Consider the following 15,352-nt stretch of genomic DNA (forward strand, 5'->3'; position numbering starts at 1 on the left):
GCCACCTTCCCCCGTCTCAGCTTCGCCAGACCTCACGAAGGTCTGCCTGAGCAAACTCAGAGAAAAAAGACCACCGGGAAGGGGCTGAGAGGCAGGTGCGTACCCTGGCCCCTGGGGGCCCCTGCGGGCGGACCCGGGTGCTGCCTTCCCCCGTCTCAGCATCGCTAGACCTTACGGAGGTCTGCCTGAGCAAACTCAGAGAAAAAGAACCATCGGCAAGGGGCTGAGAGGCGATGCGTACCCAGGCCCCTGGGGGCCCTGGCGGGCGGGCCCGGGTTCTGCCTTCCCCTGATTCAGAATCGCCAGACCTCACGGAGGTCTGACTGACCCTCTCCCTAGTAATCCTGAGGAAAATTACCCCCCTTTTTAATAATCTGTGCACACGAGATGACAGAGAGGACCCAAGGAGTGAAATTGCCCGACCTCCTGGGATCCGGGAGGCAAACGGCACCTCATCGGGACTTCCAGGGAAGTTCGGCCATCTGGTCGCCCCATAGGAAAGCATCGCCCTCTATCTATCTATCTATCTATCGCCCTCACTCTATCTATCTATCTATCGCCCTCACTCTATCTATATATCGCCCTCAATCTATCTATATATCTATCGCCTTCACTCTATCTATCTATCGCCCTCACTCTATCTATCTATCTATTGCCCTCACTCTATCTATCTATCTATCGCCCTCACTCTATCTATCTGTCTATCTATCTTTCGCCCTCACTCTGTCTATCTATCGCACTCACTCTATCTATCGCCATCACTCTATCTATCTATCTATCTATCTATCTATCTATCTATCTATCTATCTATCTATCTATCTATCTATCTATCGCCCTCACTCTATCTATCTTTCTATCTATCTATCGCCCTCACTCTATCTATCTATCTATCTATCTATCTATCTATCTATCTATCTATGTATCGCCCTCACTCTATCTATCTATCTATCGCCCTCACTCTATCTATCTATCGCACTCACTCTATCGCATCACCACAGCATCACTCAGCACCACCACAGCATCACTCAGGGGCACCACAACATCACTATGCGCTACCACAGCATCACTGAATGCCACAGCATCACTCGTTGCTACCACAACATCACTCAGCGCCACCACAGCATCAATATGTGCAACTTTTCAACAACAACTGGTTCAAATATGTTTTCTCAATGTTTCAAGCTTTATAACAAATGTCACAAAAAAGATGTTAATATTTCACTTCTGTTCTTGGATTTTCGTCACAATAAAATACACTGAACATAATCTTTACAAAAGTTATTTACCAAAGTTTAAGCTATTGCCATTATAAATCACAATAACTTTTATTTAAGTATTCATTATTTAAAACAAATTAAAAGCTATTGTTATTTGTAATATCAATACATCTAAGTCACGTAAATACAACACATATTGCATTACAATGCTATAGGTGTCACATTTGCGAAAGTTATAAGTATTGAAATTGTAAATGACAAAGCTATTAATTTCGCTATTTTCAAAACCAACACATAAATAAAAAATGTGTCACTTACAATACCAATAGCTAAAACTTTCCTAATGCGAGACCTATTGCATTGCAAATGCTTGTTTCGTTTGCCAGTGGCACTTCTATTCCACACTTGGCCCAGGTAAACCACCAGATCTGACTAGTGACCTGTGCTCTGTTAAGTTATGGGACTTTGGTTTCACATTCCTGACTGAAAATGTTTTTTTCTGTTGCAAGTAAATACAAATCCGTTTATGCCCCAGTGTTACAGATGTGAAATGTTCTTGTCATCCCTCTCTTAATGAATGTTAATTTCCTGCTGCCCTTTGCACCTGAACATTTGAAAAAGGTTTTAGGAACGCTCTGTCCACCCCTTTTCCCCTCTCGTCATCTCCTCGGCGTCTGTGAACACAGAGTATCTTTTCACTATGGAAAACCCTCACTCTTTTCTGCCAGTCTTTCTTTTAAGAAGTTGCACTGTGCTGTTGCCATCTCGCTTCAGGCTGTGCTGACTCATCCCAGACTCAGGGAGCCAGTTTCCATGAGGCTCTCAGCTGAACATGATGGGCAGAGAACACCTAGCCACACCTATATGACGTCCCCAGTGCAGTGCAAGCTTCCCTTACCGTCTAAAAGAAGGTCCAATCGTGACCTCATATAGTTAAAACAGCCCCCCCCCTACAAGTGTTGTGCAAAGCTTTCTAACCCCATGTTTCCTTCCTTTTAGAAACTGAGGAAACAAAGTTGACAGCCCAAGAGATTTAACGCCATCCATGTCCATCTCTGTAGCATCACGAGTTCCACTGTGAGCAGAAGGCAGAACAGGGTGACAGGGGAAGACACCCGAGGCCCATACAACGATCTGCGCTCACCCTATTCCGTACCAAGAAATCTACAGTTTAATATACGTATAAAGTTGGATTTGTCCCCATAATGCTGCCTTCTACACATCCCGTGATGGGCACTAATTACACAGTTCTAAAAGATCCGGTGTTACCTTTTACCGCTATAGGATACCCATGGCCTATTTGGAAATATTGGTTATTCCCATCTTCTCTGGAATAACCAGACAGACAGACAGACAGACAGATTGAAACTCAATTTGCAGAACAATTAATTAAATTGAAAACGTGGATGAATGTGTCCCTGCTTACAACTGGACCCGGCACTTCAATATATCCAGTACATAGCACACTCTATTAATCTGAACCAACACTCTTAGATAGAGAATAGTGTTGGGCGGTGGTTTGTCTGCAGAAAGGATAGGCATGGAACTATAACTGGGTGAGTACTTAGTACTCTGTCTTATTTTCCAACCTCCCTGCCGAAATCATTCATTTTTAACATGCCCTGCCCAAAATGAAAATCCAGTATTGAGTAAATATCCAACATATATTTGCACATCACATGCGGCTGCAATATCACATCAAGCAGCACATCATGCTGGGAAGTCCCCGATGCTGAGTTAGTCCTGGCTTTATGAGTATTTCTGAAGATTAGAGTCTCTGACAAGCTGGCACTACAACACACACGCGACTCTCCAAAGTGCAATGGAGTCCTTAGATGCTATTCACCCGAGTTAGGGACGTGCTGCATATAACTTGGGAGCCATGTGAACACTCGCATGCCTACAAGGTTCAGCCAAAGAAAGAAATGCTTGGCTTTCCGAACTGCCCTCGAGGGGCCATACAAATCATAAGTGGTTTCGTAAATCGAGTCAAACCCTTAATAGTAATTTGCGTAAAATGCAGTACCAGGCAAACGTGAAACAAAGATGGTGTCTCAGTTGAAATTGAAGCAGCTTAAGAGTCACTGTAGATCATCGGAGAAGGAGGAAAATCAAGCATTTTATCATAGGTACTGGTGACTAATGCTATTGTCTCCTTTGCAAAGTTCAAAAGCCAGTTCAAAACCCTGTTCCTCGATCGATCCCTAGTGAACCGATAGGAGCGATTGGAACATGGGAATTGACTCCTCACTCTGCCTGACTCTACAGCAGCTAGACCTCTAACCTGATCTCTCTGGTAATGGGACCTATCAGTATCTGTATTTCTGAATTGTACACATCTTTATATCTGTGTTTCACATGCTCTGTAACTGTTGTAAAGCGCTCCGATACCCACCGGTCAGGTCAGCGCTATATAAAAATCCTAAAATAAATCAGGTGACTCAAGACAAATATGAGCTTTAGTTAGTCAGTGCTGTCTTGGACATCCTTCCTTTGGTTTGTGCATTCCTTGAGGAATCTAGGGTATCTCTCCTGATGAATCTATTTGGTCAAACAAGGGGGCTCTCTTGTGAGGAAAGTTATACGGTGGACAATGACATTGTAGTTCATTTTCTTTTCAGAACATAAGAGATAAATACAGATCCCTCAATAAAGTTAAGTAGAGCCACGGGCCCTAAGAATATACCATTAGTGTGAAATTATGCATTCGTCAATTACTAATTTTTCATTGGATGAAGCAACTGGGCAATCCCATGTGTCTTGGAAGGGTGTTACAGAGAAGCCAGTATGCAAAACAGGCAACACCAGCCTTCTTGTACGTTTGATTAGTCTTCCTGCCATAGTTTACTCGAAAATTATTTTACAAAACCTGAATGCCTGGATTTCGGGTCGAAACTTAATACTAACAGAGCAAGGCAATTTCCTTGAGGGTTACTCTATCACAGATCATTGTTTTGCTCTTTGGGCCAAACCATAAAAGACTAAACTCCTTGGGAGCTTATTTCTTCCTTTGTCAATTTCGACATTTGCTTTGGAGATGTGGCAGTTGGCCTTGGCTGATTTTTACTTTTTGTGAAAAGGTATTGCCTCTTGTTGCAATCTTATGATTTCTAGTGGTAATCTGTGTTGAAGTGATATATTTATTTTATAGACTGTTATGGTCCAATTACATTTGTATTGGCTGACTGAGGGTCCATTCAGCTTGCTGCCTAGAAATATATTCACTAAATGCCTCTCTGTACCTAGTACCATCTTGCTGGTTATACAGTGATATGACAACCCTTGCATAGGGCGGATCAGAACCCACACCCCCTATTTTTTGGGCAAAGTTATAGGAGAATGTACTTGAGATATTTTCTGCACAGGGTATCTCTCACCGTGAGGCAATCTTTCCCAGAACCTGCAGTCCAAGAATATCACTCCAGGCTCGCCTGAAACATATTGTAGGAATCAATAGCACATTTACAGTCTGAGAGAGGCTTAGAGTTGGAGACACGAACATACACATACTTCGATTGAGAAGTTAGGAAGGAACATCACAGTTCTGGCTACCTTCGAAGGTGGATATGTTATTAACTTTGCTTTCCAGCCATGTTTGCCGCTCCTATGAACGATACCTCTGACAGAGTGCATGCAAAAGTGTTAGGCCTTCTTGGAGTGAGTTCACAAAATGCTTCAAAAGAAGAAAAATCACCCACAGGCCTGTCTCTCAAAGGGATCTGGGGTAGTTCATTCTGTTTTTGGTCACAGAGCTGTTGAGTGAATGTCATTCCAAAGTTGATTTCATACTGGCGAGCAGTGTGCTGACATCTCTCTGGTCCATTTCTTCTGTAGCCAAACCGGATTACCTCCTTGCCTGACTGGATCTGATAGATGCTTATTTTCACATTGGAGTGCATATGGATAGCATCTGCTCTGGTTTACTGTGGAAAATAATCAGCATGGGTCAATTCTAAACTGTCTTTGTCCTAGTGAGCTGCAACTAAGAGAAGCTACGCCCCCAGGAGGGACTGCCACTTTTGCCAGGATGGACTGCCACTTTGCACTGTGCTCTGCCGTGTTGGCCTGATGCCTCTGCAGGGAGGGAGGAAGGATTCTGCCATCTACATCAAATCACCCCAAGAACCCCAACGACATGTCAAGGTTACCTCTGGTTCTTTACAGGTCTCCAGGACTTTATAGAGTTCATGTACCAGCTGAATCCACTCTGTATGCTTCGAGCTACAATACAAGAGTGTGTCTGTTTCATCCCAAGGGATTGATTGTGGTGCTTCATTTTACCCTCTGCAATGCCCTACCTACAGGTGTCGGCCTTTGTGCTTTGCCGTTTCCTCAGCACGTGTGGAGCGCTTTGCGATTTCTCAGAACCAGTGGGGGTTGAGTACTCCACAGTCTCTGCACAAGTAGCACCCGTTCACCGTGTTTGGTTTTGTACAGACCCTGTTTTCAGGCACAGCCTGATGGCTTCTTTCATCACCACTGAATCAGGAGAACCCCCTCAGAACAGCCCCCTCAGGGAACCAGGTGTGCTGAAAGCACTGTCGGACCCAGGGAATCTCTTAGCCTGGCCCCCAGCCTGAATGACCTGGCCGCGACATCAGCCCGCCGCAAACCTCACCCACAGCCGAAGGATAGTACACGGCATTGTGGCTCCGTGTCGGAGGTCCATCGGCACTCTCAACCGGCAGGTGCACAAAAATAAAGGTACTCTTCTAGGATGTTGAGGCCCCGCCACTCTTTGTGTACCCATTGTATTTTATTTTCGTTGCACTGATCGGTGGGAAGAACATGCTAGAATCCCAAACTCTCGAGTGCTCTACAAGCACTCGTCAAGAACTTTACCATAACCTCCATAAAGAGAGTGACCACATTCTTGAGCATTGAGGTATTGTTTTTATATGCCCCTCAAAATAATATCCTAGGAAGGGTGATAACTTGGGAAGTATATACAGAATCTTTACCGTTTTATCCTTGCTTTGCCCAGGATAACAAATTCTATTTATAACTGTGAAAATTTGGAAAGCATACATTGTTTTCATGGCATTATTGGTCTATGTTATGTACAGTATACCACATATTTTATATAATGCTGTGTGGAGTTTATTTTTGTGGTGCATTCATTGCGTTACTGGTGTGAGTGTGTCACACAAACCGTTTACACATTGCTTCTGATAATAAGCCTGACTGCTGAGCTCCAAGCTATCAGAGAGTGAGCACAATTTATCTTTGGTGTGTTACTTACTTACTCTGACTAGAATGGTGGGTTCTGCCTGGCTTAGGTGCATACCCTAGCCAACCAGAAACCCCATTTCTAACACCTGCCACACAAGGAGACTTTGGCAAAAGCTTTGGCCTTAGCGCCTATTCACCATGGGTAATTTATCAAAATTGGAGGGGGGGGGGGCTACTTCCATGTTTCAAGCTCTTTCAGGCTTGGTTCCCCTCTCCTTAGGGTTCAGCAGTGCTTGTGCGCACAGACAACAAAGAGTTGAAATCATACTTCATTGGAAGGCACAATGTGAGTGTCTCTACGTTGTATGGATCCTCCGCTGAAGATCCGGCGGCCCTGGCTGTGCCGGCAGATTTCTGGAAATGTAGCTTATGTCCCAGTTTTTAGAGAGGGTGACTGAAAACGGTGTTGTGTGTTTTTTTGGGTTTTCCAAAGCAGGGGCAGTTAGCAGCTGTTATAAGAAAACAATTTAATTAACAGGCATACTACTGACTTTAAAAATGGTATTTTATTCATGTTCTTACTCCCTGTTCTGTCATTCTCTGTACTCGGTTGAAGTAAAATGGCAGTCTTTCTTCTATTTTTTTATGTGAAATGTCCCGGTTTTTGATTTTCATATTTTGGTCACCCTACCTGGGTGACACTCTGCTTCCAGCCTTTGCCACTCTGTCTGTGGCAGCAAATGCCCAGGTAGTGAATGCGTTTTCCTTCCTGTGGCCGAGGTTGTTAATGCATGCCGCACCACTCCTCCCCATCTTCAGAAGGTGCTTTGGAAGATTTAGGAAGAGGTAGTCTGCGCTGCCCATGTTTTTGCTTCTCCAAGCCTTAGCCATAAAGCCTACTCTCAAGATGCTTCTGAAGGTCTTTCCCGTCCCTTCCCTCCTGATCACTCCCCCCCCCCTTACCCTCAACATTCCTTCCTCTCCTTCAAACCGATTCTTCTTCATCTTTGGCAGATGGCATGCAAGTTGAGATTAAATGACTTCATGCAAACAGCTGATACAGAGACCTAGATACGTCATTTCAAGATGTGCATCACCCGCCCACACGGGTGAGTTACATCAAAGTTTGGGCTAATTCCAATATATGGTGTGGAAATAGAGCCATTCATTCCGTTCCAGGACTTGTACTGCTCTACAACTCCTTGATTTCCAGAGAGAGGGGTTCTCGTACGGCCTTGATCCCTCCATGCTAAGATGTTGGGCGCCTCGCTTTGCACTAAGAATCGTGGGAATCTCTTTCAGTAGGCCCTGGTCCCTAGACAAGCAATGCCTATGAAACAGTCCTGCAGGACCATGGACAGCCTTTCCTGCATTCCCTTACTCTTTTCATTTTTGAAGAGCCCATTGCCCCATAATTCTCCTGTTTTATAGTAAGCTCACATATGGAAGTTATCCAAAGGAGCAGGGAAGCAGGACCTTGCTGAGCCTGTGCTGAGGAAAACCGGAGATGGGAGTAATGAAGATTGCCATTAAGTAATCAGGGCATTGCCTCCTCGCCCATCTTTTTCGACAGAGTCCGTACTTTGAGAGGATTCAGCAACGCCATGAACATAGACGATAAATGGCACACAAGAAAAGATGGTGCAACACTTCTGTATATTTGAGACATGCAAGTTACACTAAAAGAATATTCCGAGACATGACACCCATCTGCACTGGACACTGGTAGCTATAGAGACACCCACAATCTGACGCGATTTAGAAATAGCTGATTTAGATCCATCCACTTGCAATAGAATGCAAGCCAGCCATAAAGGGACCAGAGGGGATTTTCATGCCCTAATGAAATTAGTCTCGGTCAAATGGATGAGCAGGTCACCACTCCTATACCGACCACGAACAGCCCTTTCCTCCAGAGTCTGCGGGGACAGCCAAGGGCGCTTCGAACAGCTCTTTATCCGAGTGGAACCCGTTCCCAGCCTTGAAAACATGCGGTGCAGCAGAAATTGCTTTGGCTGACATGTTAAAGTGTAGTTTCTATACTTGCAGGTCTGTGATCCTAGACCATCTGGTGGCCTTCCCCTTGTGTCGCAGGATCCTCGACTGCCTCATTTGAAAAGCAGGACGAGGCTCAGGGTGCCTCTCATGGTGACAGGCCGGCGGTGGTAGTCACCTCCTAGGTTGCCACAAGGCCACATAGAAAATTCAGCTGACAAAGTAAGGACTGTGGCAAGGAATGTTCAGCCTTTACATATATTCCATAAAGAAATCAACCTTTTCCAAGTCTGTAATTATTTTCAAAAATAAAAAACAGGAATAGGAGCTTTCATTGGTTGCCTCTCGACACAGTCTGCCATAACTACGAGCCTAAAGGTTGTACATATGTATATACTCGGCTGTGGCTACTTATAACATTAAAACCCTCCTTATGTCAAAGTGTGGGTGTGCATTCACCAGTTAAATGCAGGTGGAAGTATACGTTTTTACACTGACATAAATACATCAAACACATACCAACAAGATGAGCAAAAAAGAAATATGGATACATTCAGAGGGAAATGGCAAAAAGCCCCTACTACCAAAAGTGTCAGACATAATTCTGCATGCCACAGAGGACAGAACTCCCATGACCAATTACCTTGTGAGGGTCACAAGATTGCAAACTTCCTGTGTGAAGAAGCATTGTTAATATGCTCTAAGCATAGACAGCACCAGTACCTCCGCTGCCACACGTGACATTAGTATGTTTAATCTCATTTGACAAACTCGTGCAGTCTCAGGAAGAAACACTGTAGGGCATTTAAAGGGAATAATTCAGAACTAACCGTTCGTGCTGACGTACATAATTGGTTTACTTCTGCTGCAAGAGACAGAATAAACTATTACAAAACCAGACATTTTGTGGCAGGCCAATGCCCCGTAGAGGCTGGTGGGGTTAGCATTGGCAACACTTCCGGTTTGGGCTCATCAGATATATCTCAGCAGCCTCACCTCAGTCAAGGGACGTGTGCTGTCACAAGAGCACCCGTGCTATAGGGGCCCATAGCGGGTTTACACCGTCAGAACTCCCACAGGGCTAGCGCTTTTGAGGCGCAAACTTTCCATTCATTTCCTAACCATTACAAAAGCCCGTGAGCTCAGAGGAAAATTCAGCAGCACCGCGCGAGCACCCCTTAAGTCTAGGCCTTAATTTAGTAATGCTCGACTCTTGCTTGAACAAGCATTGGAAATGCAATAGGTCTCGCAGTAGTAAAGTTTGAGCTATAGGTGTTATTTATTTTTTTGTTTTTTATTTATGTGTTGTTTTTTCTAAATAGCTAAATTAATAGCTTTCTTCTTTACAAAGCCAATAGTTATAATTTTTGTAAATGTGACACCTCTAGCATTTGTAAAGCAACATGTTTTGTATTAACGGGACTTATATGTGACTTATATGTATTGATATAAAAAAAATCAATGGCTTTAAAAAACAATTGATAATTCATACGTAAATAAAATGGATTTTATTTTATATTGCCAATAGCTTAAAGTTTATTAAATATATTTAGTGAAGATGCTGTGGTTGCGCTGAGTGAGGGTGAGTGAGGGTGAGGGTGAGTGAGGGTGAGGGGTTGAGGGTGAGTGGGGGTTGAGGGTGAGTGAGGGTGAGGGGTTGAGGGTGAGTGAGGGTGAGGGTGAGGGGTTGAGGGTGGGTGAGGGTGAGTGAGGGTGAGGGTGAGAGGTTGAGGGTGAGTGAGGATGAGTGAGAGTGAGGGGTTGAGGGTGAGTGAGGGGTTGAGGGTGAGTGAGGGTGAGGGGTTGAGGGTGAGTGAGGGTGAGGGTGAGTGAGGGTGAGGGGTTGAGGGTGAGTGAGGGTGAGGGTGAGTGAGGGTGAGTGAGGGTGAGGGTGAGTGAGGGTGAGGGGTTGAGGGTGAGTGAGGGTGAGGGGTTGAGGGTGAGTGAGGGTGAGGGGTTGAGGGTGAGTGAGGGTGAGGGGTTGAGGGTGAGGGGTTGAGGGTGAGTGAGGGTGAGGGGTTGAGGGTGAGTGAAGGTGAGGGGTTGAGGGTGAGTGAGGGTGAGGGGTTGAGGGTGAGTGAGGATGAGTGAGAGTGAGGGTGAGTGAGGGGTTGAGACCTAAAAAATATGGATGGAGCAGATGGAATGGGAGTGGTGGAGTTCACATGTACTGCGCGTGGGTGTCCTTCCTTTCCTGGAAATGGTAACTTTACTGTCTTAAAAGAAAGTGAAAGCAAAGCAGACTAAAGATCGAACAGAGATCGTCGGGGACTTTCCACTTCGACGCAAGTGTGGCTTTGTTCAGCTGTTAGGCAGAGGGTGTTTGTGGAGTGTGGAAAACCTGAAAACCATACAGGAGAAAATGCTGATGGGTTTTTAATAGCTATTAAATGTAGCAACAGTTCATTCACTTTGACGGTTGAGGGTAAACGCATGTTTAACATCACGAGTCTTCCGAGCATCGCGTTTTTCTTGGCAGACATGTTTTGAGGGGCATTCTACAAGTCTGCTGTTATAAAAGCGCCATCTTAGTGAGGGTACGCAACCCCAGTCGAGAAGCTTCAATGTAACCCCCCGTTTCACCCAACATGGCTGTTAACTAAAATTTGCGCGTCGCGTTTTTCTTGGCAGACATGTTTTGAGGGGCATTCTACAAGTCTGCTGTTATAAAAGCGCCATCTTAGTGAGGGTACGCAACCCCAGTCGAGAAGCTTCAATGTAACCCCCCGTTTCACCCAACATGGCTGTTAACTAAAATTTGCGCGTCACGTTTTTCTTGGCAGACATGTTTTGAGGGGCATTCCACAAGTCTGCTGTTATAAAAGCGCCATCTTAGTGAGGGTACGCAACCCCAGTCGAGAAGCTTCAATGTAACCCCCCGTTTCACCCAACATGGCTGTTAACTAAAATTTGCGAAGGCTTAAAGCAAGAAAGAGGAATTAGGTACCGGTGCGAGAGCACAGCATGCGCCAGTTACTGGCCCTAGTTGTCAGCTACTGCTCCACGATGTTTGGGGCTGCGGAGCCGGTGAACTTAGGAAAGCGACAGCCCGCCAGATCCGACTGTGCCCACTCTCACCTCGCGAGATTTACCCGTCGCAAAACAGCTCTGTATGCTTGCAGTAACTAACAAGGCAGGCGGGAGGGGGGAGGAGAGTAGGGGAGACACGGCCTAGCGGCCGTGCAATCAAGAAGTGAGGGGGCGGGAGAATAGGCAAGGCAGGCGGCTGGGGGCATGTGCACGCGCTTTTAAGCTCAATGCGCATGCGCATTGAGCTTAAATTTCTCGTGCACTGCAAGGAATCGCCACGATTCCATGCAAGTTGGATAAAGAGTGGATAAGCCCCCATAGTCTTGCTTGCTCAATGCGCATGCGCATCGACAGGCGAGACCTAAAAAAGGATGGCAACCATATGCAGGGGGTAAAGGCGTCCTCACGTCTGACCCTGACCCAGCCCCGCAGGCCTTCAGAAGCACCAGACTGCTAGCTAGACATGAGCACAAGCCTGCTCCAGCCAGCCCTGCCAGTGTTTCCGAGACAGGCCTGTAAGTAGGTCCCGCGTCACCAGAGGCCTGCCTGTCATGGAGTCCCAGAGTCCTTTCTGTTCCGTGTATGCTCAGTTCCCATTGGCAAGCGAACACGGTGCCCACCTGCAACGCCACAGGGCGTGGAACGGAACATGGGCCTTTCCAGGATCTGTACTTCCAGTTGTCATTAGCGGTCACGCAGCCAAACCCCAAGGCCAGCCTCGCCCGGGTCCTCCTCCCCTGCCGCGGCCGTGCGCCGACCAGCGTGCCATCAGAGGCCGCGGAGAGAGGCCTGCACACGCAGGCCTGCCTCGGAATATTTACTTACTTATTAACAGATGGAAACGGAAAAATATCAGTCACACAACACTAATTCCTTCTTTGCCTTTAAAAGAATGGAAAAGTCGTGGCCAAGAAATATGACGATCGTGTGGCATTCTCAAATAACCAACTGCGAAAGCAGTTAATAGAACTAACTTCATACCTCGATATACTGCCTACATGGGCCACATAACGGATAATTGAATACAATGGGCCTAGACGGCCATCCAGGGGTTATGAGGCATCATAAACCACGAGTCCAAGTAGTTAGTAAATGTCAACAGGCCCCGAGACCGCAACATAGGGTCATATCACAAGTTAACTGTTAAGTATTTTGTAACAAGTTTATTTTGGATCAGCTACACTGGAAAAATATCAAACAGGGAATTGTTTACTGAAAACAGTAAGTGCTGTACTGGACTGTACTATTTGGTTGTAAAAAAAAAGAATAGGAACTATTTTATTCTGTATTAAAAATTATAGAATTTTAGAAACACTCCTTGCTTTGTGAAAGAATTAATTTTGTTTGTAGAAGGTAGGGATTGTTCAAGCTGGGGCACCACACACCATGCAAGGTTTCAAATCACATCGTTCAGGTTTTGTTTCACTTTTTAAAAAAATATTGCTCATTAACCAAAAGGGCAATGGTAAAGCTTTGCAAAGTACTTTGGGGCCGTCGGTATGATGAAGAAACCCATATGTTTAGGGACCCATAAAGAATTTTCAATATTTTCAAAGGTGTATTATGTCGCTGAACTCCCTTGTACTGTCGGGTGGCAGACAGTGAACCCCTTAACCTGAAGGGGGCGCTCGGGGCTTAGAATAGATCCTATGGTCACAACTACCCAGGGTGCTGTGACCGGTCCGGCCCTCTGGCTACCAGTTCAAAGGTCGTCACAAATTCTGACTCTCTTCACACTCTGAGTCCTTCTGGACCCCTCCCACCCCCGTCCCAGTGCGAGGGGTGTAAACTGTTCCCCCCTCACCTCGAGCCCGCCCAGGTGTCACAGACGGGTTAATAGTCCGGGCTGTCCTGACTCTTCCAGTCTGAGGGCTGCAGGCTTCCAGCAAACCATGCGTGCCCTAAGCTGGCCTGAGTGTGTACTCTTTACTTTAAAAGTCTTAAGTGTGCAACTGGGGGGTCCGAGCCGCTTCTGGCGCCCTTGTGCCCTCTAAATGACCTCAAAGCACTCTAGGGAGTCTCTGCCGAGGCTGCAGGAGAGTAGGGTATGGGGTAAGGGCACCGGATGGGGGGAACCCTCTGTGTCCTTGTAAGGCCCAGGCATGTGGACACTGGACATTGATTATTTGGATTTAAATGTTCAAGATTCCAAGTTCACAATATTGAGAAGGAAAACTCCGAATGGCCATTTCTAATTCCAGAGAGCCCTTGAGGGGTCAGGCAACCAGGAGGCATTTGGACGGAGTCCGGTCAACTTGACAGTGAAAAATAGATCTAGTCTTAGTTATCAGTTACCCTGACTAGTCGTGGCCCTTAACCGCGGGAGTCAGTCATGTGACGTAAACCTGCCTTTGAAAGGCAAGTACGGCCGGAGGAGAGAGTCAATCCTGTGCTGAACCTAGCATGTCATGAGACTGTCTTTTCACCTATCTGAAAGAGACAGCCCGAGAGTTGACTGACTCTACCCAAGCCGCTCAGTCTTTCCGTGACAAGCCTAGCGTGACATAGAACCGATTCATCCTCAGCCCCTTGGGTAATTAAGAGACACGCCTCGCAGACTGCACGTGGCCGAAGCAGCCTTTGATGCTGGAATGTCCCGAACGGCCCGAGGCTGTTACCCACCCCCACCGTTCTTGCCATGGATCGGCCTGCCCGTGCCCAGTTGTGCAACCTGCCTCCCTCGAGTTCACCGCGGGCAGCCGGTGCACGGAAGTGCTTACCATGGGCTCCCGCGTGACCCTTGGACATTGCTCTCCTCACCACGGGGGTTCCAGGAAGCGCCTGACGAGTCAAAGGAAGGAAGACGAGTGAAACCAGGGAGAGGAGACACTCTGTCTCAGGGCCAGAGCAGCCCGGTGGTGCCCTTCGATATCTCCAGGGGGCAAAGAACTCCGAAAAAACTGTATGTGTGTCGTTCCCTGAAAAGATTGCCTGTTGATTCGTTGAAAAGCCAGTCTGATGAAACCTGGGGCTGTATTTACAAGGAAATCATGCAGTGGCAACTTTTGCATTGCTGCGCTGCGTCATTTAAAAAACGCAGGGATTCACTCTATTTACAAGAATATGGCGCACACCTATGTTTTCCCTTTTACTTGCGCTAAAAATTGCTGCCTAGCACCAACACAGACACCCTTGCACCTTAATGCAAGGGTGCCAGTGTTTATTTATTTCATTTATTTATAAAGGTTTATATAGCACGAACATGATCCCGAAGGATAACAGAGCGCTTTCCAAAAGTATGGAAGGAAGGTAATAAATGCAGTAACAACATCAGGTACGAGTAGAAACAAGAATAATCGCATAATCGCACTACAAATGGGTCAAAGGAGAGTAATACAATAAACAGGTAAATATCGGACTACGGGGGGAAATATTATGCGGTAAAGAAGAGCAATATCCCATGATGGTCAAGTGGTTGTATGGACAATGGCTTTGAGCAGGTGAGCCTAGCCACATTAAGGTAGGAATTTGTTCATTAGGAATCTTTTGGCTTTCAGTTTGAAGTCAGTCGTTGAGGAGATTCTGCGTACTTCCGGTGGCAGAGAGTTTCAAATCTTTGGACCGGCGCCGGAGAAGGCTTGGTGGCAAGTTCCTTTTTTGTTAAAGATTTTCGGTTTCAGGAGGAAAGTGTAAGCGCTTCTTGAGGCTCTACCACCAAGGATAATTCAAGCTTTTGCGCTAGATACCTGGGCGTTTTGAAGTGAAGGGCTTTGTGCGTCAGAATAGCAATCTTTAACTGGATTCGAGCTTTGAAGGGCAACCATTTGGAAGATTTTAGGACTGGGGATATATGCACATTTCATTTGGTACCTGTAACCAGTCTAGCCTCAGCGTTCAGTGATGCTCTTAGAGGAGCCAGGGTGTGTTTGGGGAGGCCACAGAGCGTAGAGCTGCCATAGTCTAATCTCGGTAAGACAAGCGCTTGGACCACATGCTTG

The 15,352-nt window shown here is 46.2% G+C and overlaps 1 protein-coding gene across 2 annotated transcripts in view; it reads right to left on the reverse strand.

Moving 5' to 3' along the window:
• ADM2 (adrenomedullin 2) overlaps nucleotides 1–15,352 on the reverse strand; it is a 153,612-nt gene that overhangs the window by 76,218 nt on the left and 62,042 nt on the right. The gene's annotated exons all lie outside the window — the stretch shown is intronic.

This window comes from Lissotriton vulgaris, chromosome 1_1, assembly GCF_964263255.1.
Source record: "Lissotriton vulgaris chromosome 1_1, aLisVul1.2, whole genome shotgun sequence".
Classification (NCBI taxonomy): Eukaryota; Metazoa; Chordata; class Amphibia; order Caudata; family Salamandridae; genus Lissotriton; species Lissotriton vulgaris.